Source organism: Chrysochloris asiatica, unplaced genomic scaffold (genome assembly GCF_000296735.1).
Source record: "Chrysochloris asiatica unplaced genomic scaffold, ChrAsi1.0 scaffold00096, whole genome shotgun sequence".
Lineage (NCBI taxonomy): Eukaryota > Metazoa > Chordata > Mammalia > Afrosoricida > Chrysochloridae > Chrysochloris > Chrysochloris asiatica.
In genome coordinates, this window is record NW_006408614.1 from 8,068,363 (window position 1) to 8,074,901 (window position 6,539).

Genomic DNA, 6,539 nt, shown 5'->3' on the forward strand with positions numbered 1-6,539 from the left:
CAATCCAGGGGTCTTACTTGTTGTCAGTACTTTCAGGGTGGCGTGGACTTCTTCCTTTATTACCATCAGTTCTTCATCTTATGTTACCTCCTGAAATGGCTGAATATTGACCCATGGTTTTTCATACAACGATTCATGTATTCCTCCCACGTGTTTTGCTGCATCTCATCTTGTTCATTATTTTGTCCACGTTGTTACTATTACGTGCTGTCGAGTCAGTTCTGGCTTCTGGAGAGTAGCTGGTGACTTTGAAACTGACCCAGCAGTTAGCAATCTAGTGCTTTTCTTACAGTACCAATTCTTCAGTATTGTAATTTGAGGCTTGAATTTCTTTGCTTCAGTTCTTTCGACTTGAGAAATGCTGAGCATGTTCTTCCCCTTTGGCTGTCTACCTCCAGGTCTTTGCCCATTTCATTTTAATACTTTACTTTGCCTTCTTGAGGTGTCCTTTGAAATCTGTTCGACTCTTGGACTTCATCATTTCTTCCAGTCACTTAAACTTCTGTGCATTCAAGAGCAAGCTTTCAGAGTCTCTTCTAACATCCACGTTGATCTTTTCTTTCTTTCCTGTCTTTTCAGTGGGCTTTTGCTCTCTTATGGATGGTATCCCTGATTTCACTCTACAACTCATCTGACCTTCAGTCATTAGTGTTCAAGGTATCAAATCTCTTACTGAGATGATCTCTAAAGTCTAGATTATACTTGGTCTTTCATGGATTTGTTTTAATTTTCTTCAGTTTCAACTTGAACTTGCAAGCATTTGGACAATGTCAATGTTGTGTGCGTGTATTTCTATATGTGTGCTTATACATGTATTTATGTGGGTGTACACATGTATGGATGTGTGCCTATACATGTATCCATGTGTGTGCACATATGTGTGTATGGGTATGTGCCTCGTGTGTATATGCATGTCTGTGTGGACATATACATGTTTATGTATGTGTGTGTATATGTTGTTGTTGAGTGCATCTCATTGATTTTGACTCAGAGTGACCCTGTGTAGAGTCTACAAGGCTGTAAATCTTTGCAGGAGCAGAAAGTCTCATCTTTCAGAGTCTCCTGGGCGTGAGGAAGTGGTATACCAGCACTGCTCTCACGTTGCACATACAGACAGTAAGACCTGTGCCCACCAGAACTGGATGAGAATGCCTGGCTTTTCTAGGTCTCGCAAGTTTTTTGTCTTAGACTTTTCTATCGCTCTCTAGTCATGGAAATACTTTCCTTTCTCTGACAGGTTTCTGTCTCACACAGGTTTTAGCTTTCACAACTCATATGTGAACATGCACACACACACATATATATATGCATACAAACACATTGCTTTTGTTGTTATTAAGTGTCATCAAATCGGTTCCACCCTATAGCAACTCCACACAGGGTTTCCAAGGAACAACTGGTGAGCTTGAACTGCCAACCTTACTATCCAGTGCTTATCCTACAAAGCCACCCCAGGAGAGAGACTGAATTCTGGTGGGGCACTGTAAGATAAACACTGGACTGCAAGGTCGGTTTGAACCATGAGGTTGGTACTTCAAACTCACCAGTTGCTCCTTAGAAACTCTATACAGGGTCGCAATGAGTCAAAACTGACTGGACAGCACTTAACAACAACAACATGGTAACTCTACTATGTTGCTATGTTGTTGATAAGTGTTGCTGTTGATAAGGAGTGGCTGGTGAGTTTGAACTGCTGACCTCATAGTTAGAAGTTCAATGCTTATCCTACATCACTACACCAGGAATTCATATGTGTGCATATACAAGTACATATACATATGTACACACACATGCATGCACAATCCTACACACAAGTATACACACATATATACATGCAATGCATGCACATTCATACACATGCAATCTAACATGTGCACTGTGCAATGTACATGTGTTCACATACACACACGTGTGTGTACACACATGCATCCACTCACACACACTGGTACTACTCTGAGCCATCTGAAAGTCAATTACCAGCATCTTTTCACCCTTAAATAAATAAAGAAGCACAAGGACATCCCCCCACAACTGCAGCCGCGTTATGGCTCCCAAGCCACTTCCCACTGATGTGATATAATATGTGGTCCACATTCAAATCTCCTCAAGTGTCCCAATAATGTCTCATGTGGCTGGTTTCCCCTCATCCAAGAGCCAATCAATAACCACACACAGCCCTTAATTGTCATGATAACCTACTCCTTTAAGTAATCACGGACAACTTTTCATGTCAAACAACATCGCTGTCTGACATGATTTGCTTACTCACCTGCTGGAAATGAGGACGCCTGTGCCCGGCACCTTCACCAATATGCCACCAACAGTATTTTCTTTTGTCCCTAGTCTAAAAAGCAAAACATCGAAGCTCTTCTTTTGTCCTATCACTATTAGGATTGAAAGTATTTCTGTTTAATAACTATTTGTTCTGTTGTGGTAGTCCCCATGCATATTCTTTCTCATATTTCCTTTGGAGTATTTATCTTTTTGGTTGATTTATAAACGTAGACAATATTAACCCTTTGCATAACTGATGTTATAAAAATTTCTCATCATTTCCTTTTCTTTTTAATGTCACGATTCTTTAATGCTCTCAAATCAATTCAACCATCCTTTCGCCCTTTTGATTCTTGCCTTTGGTTTTATGCTTAGAAAGCCTGTCCTCTCCCTAGTTGATGCAAAACTCAATTGTTCTTCTAATGCATTTCTGTTCATTCAGGGCACACAATAATGTAAATTTCCATCTATCTATCTTCTATTTGGGAAATTTTTATATTTTTTTCCAAATGACTAGCTGATCATACCAATTCCATTTATTAAACAATAGGATGAACATATTTTTCCATCTGTGATGCATAAATGAGGCAATGTTGGGAAGATACACTAACATTCACCGGTAGAAAAACCTGGCAGACGTGTATGTACTGACGTGGAAAGATGCCTGGGGTGTACCAGTCAGTAACACACGCAGAACTGTGTGCAGGCATGAACCATAGGACCTGAGGGCAGAAGGTGTGTGTGAGCATGAATGTGTGGATTGAGTGCACATGTGTCCACCTGGGTGTGCACAAACTATGTATGACTATGTCTGAATTGTGTGTACATCCATAAGTGGACACGTACAATGTATGTGCATGAATGTGGGCCTGTGTATATATGTGTGAATTGTGTACACGTGTGTACCTGTATGTATACAAATTGTATGGGCATGAATGTGTGAATTGTATGTGCATTATTGTGTGCATATTTGTGATCTGTGCACTATTGTGTGGGAATCATGTGTGTGCATGTATTGTGTGTAGCCATGTGTGAATTGTGTGCACATGTGTGCACACAAATTGTGCACACATATTTATGATGTGTGTGCACCTGTGTACCTATGTGTGAACCATATGCACATCACATATGTGCACTATTGTATGTGCACGTGTGTGAATTGTGTGCACCTGTGTGCATTCATATGAGTTAATTCTGTGAATGTTTGTGTGCACATATTGTGTGTGTAGGCGTATGTGTGGCATTTGTGCACCTGTGTATATATGCACAGATATACAGACACACACCACTTTTTTCTTGGGGTCCTTCACTCCTCCTCCTTGTGACTTTCAAATGTTGGAGACCCCCAGACTCAGTCCTTGACCTCTTATGTTCCCTACCTCTTCTGGGTGAGCTTGTCCCATCCCAGGACTTCCAGTGTTTGCACTGACTTCAGATTCCCATCTCTAGCCTTTGCCCACCATGTCCCAAGTTCTAGATTCCTGTGTCCACTGCTGAGAAGCATTTGCATGTTTTATAGTCAGGAATGCATCTGACTGCAGATAATCGAATATGCCAGTGCCTGAGGCTGAAGCGTTGGAGACGTTGGATTACACTGGGTAACCAATTACACCTGTTAGAGACACACAGGCTAGGGCTCGTACTGTGGCCCAGCAAGATTATTAAAAATATAGGCGCCTGTTCAGCAGCACATGCACTGAAACTGGGACCGTTGCGGAGAAGATTAAGATTAGCATATCCCCTCAGCTAGGTTGACCCACAAGTTCATGAAGTGCCCCATATTTCTAAAGCATTGCTGATTTGACGTGTGATAACAGCCATCTTTACCATCGTTTCTAGTGTCCAACAGGAAGTTTCCAACATTTCACCATCAGTGATGACGTTTGCTCAAGGATTGTTGTAGATAGTTTCAACAGAGTCATGAAGCTGCTTTCTAGTCCTAGTGTATTAAAAACTTTTGAACACACATGCACAGAATTCATGTTCTTTCTTGCATTCTGTCCCACTATGTTTGCCATGCCAGGTGGCCACAATTCCAGATAGTGTATCCATGTCTAAGGCATGAAGAGTGGACTTCAGGAATGGCTCTAGCTCCAAAGGCTGCTCCCATCTCGGAAGATTCTCATGTAATGGCCTGCAGTGGGCTCTGGGCAGCCAGAGGTGGTACCTCATAGTAGCATTGGATGAGTTAGACTCCAGACGGAAATGTACCACCATGCAGGGAGAAGAGAACAAATGAGGACTAAGTGTCCCCCGCTTGAGTCTCAGAGCTGCCCATTAGAGAAGTGGATCTGAAAATCTTGTTTTAGAGGATGCCAGAGGTTGGGAACTTACCCCCACCCCACACCATACTGTGAACAAGAGAAAAAGCTGGAGTTTGGACAGTGGTCTGAGTGCCCTTTGAAATGTGATCAGCTACATCCCAGGTGAGCAATCCAAGTTCTGCCTTTGGGGCACATGCATGTGTGTGTGTGTGTGTGTGCTAAGTTAAACTGAAGGAGGCTTCGATTAAAAAGCAACATGAAGCATTTCCACTATGGCCGGAACAGGTCAGAGGTACCTAAACCACCCTTATTGTTAATTATTATGAAGAGCTATGGTGGTGCATGATTAAGCGCTTGACTGCTAAGTGAAATGATGGCAGTCCCAATCCACCCAGGGTCTCTTCAGGGGAAAACGGGGGACCTGCTCCCATAAACACTATAACCTAGAACACGCTGGGAGGCGGGTCTCCTCTGTCACATGGAGCTGCTACCAGCTGGACTCCAACAATAGCAATTCATTATTGGTGGTCTGGCCAACACAGTCAGACACCAGAGAAACTGGGAATATAAATATCGGGAGTGGAGAAGAGAGGCAAAAAACCCCATATAAAATGCCCCATAGCATCTCCACTAAGCCATTAGAAATGTTCCTAGTTTTCTTGTTTTTGTTTTGTTTTTAAAGTAAAGATCTAGTATAACAAAAACTGGACCAGTTTAAAAAAAAAATCTACATAAATGGAGACAAGATTGAAGTTGGCTACGATTTCATTCCGCTCAGCACCAACACTCACAGAAGCAGCAGTCAAGAAATAAAACAACGTACTGCATTGGGCAAATCTGCTGCACAGGAACTTTTTAAAGTGTTGAAGAGCAAAGATGTCAGCTTGAGGACTAAGGTGCACCTGACCCAAGCCATGGTATTTTCAATAACCTTGTATGCATATGAATGCTGGATAGTGTTAAGGAAGACCATTAAAGAATTGATGCATTTGAGTTATGATGTTGGAAGAGGATATTGAAAGTACCATGGGCTGCCAGAAGAACAAACAAACCTGTGTTGGAAGAAGTACAACCAGAATGCTCCTTGGAAGCCAGGATGGCCAGACTTTGTCTCTTATATTTTGGACATATTATAAGGAAGGACCAGTCCCTGGACAAGTTTATCATGTTTGGTAGAGTGGAGGGTCGGAGAAGAAAAGGAAGACCCCCCAATGCAATGGATTGGCACAGTGGCAGCAGCAATGATTGTGAGTTTGGGACAGGACTGGGCAGTGTTTCGTTCTCTTGTGTATAGGGTCGCTATGAGTAGGTACTGACTGGACAGCACCTAGTAACAACAAATAAAAGAAACTAGTATATAAAAATGCTGCAGGCATTCCTAGGTTCTGATCCATTCCTAAGTGTATGTTTAAAATTTTTGTAGGTGAGTCAAAAAACCATATGGTTCTTATCTACCCTTAGTTTACTTTAATGACAGAAAAGACTAGAAGGTATTTCATTGATTTAGAAGCTGAGCAGCCAGCAGGTGAAGGTGATTGTGAGGAAGACTCTGTTAGGAGAAGGGTTGCTTCCTGTTTCAAAGTGAGAACTTACAACACTTGAGAGGGCAAGCAGGAGTTTCCTTACGTCGGACTTTCATAACACAGGGAACAAACCCCTACAAGGATGGTATGAGATCTGTACGACAAAGAATAGCCCATCCTTGCTGAAGGAGATCAGCTACAGGACGGAAGGAGAGAAGCACCACACCCCGGAAAGAAAGACTCAAGACTGTGAAGAGCAGAGTTTTCTAAAGAAATTCAAAGATGATTCTGAAACTCATTGTGAGGAGAAAAATGTACAAAGTCGGCTAAGAAAAATGGGAAAATGAAGAACAGTGAGAAAGAGTTTTTCATACCAGATATCACAATATAGACTTGATATCACAATATAGAAATTATATAGACTATCACAATATAGAAGGATGTTTACCTGTGCTTTATTGACTACACAAAGGCTTTC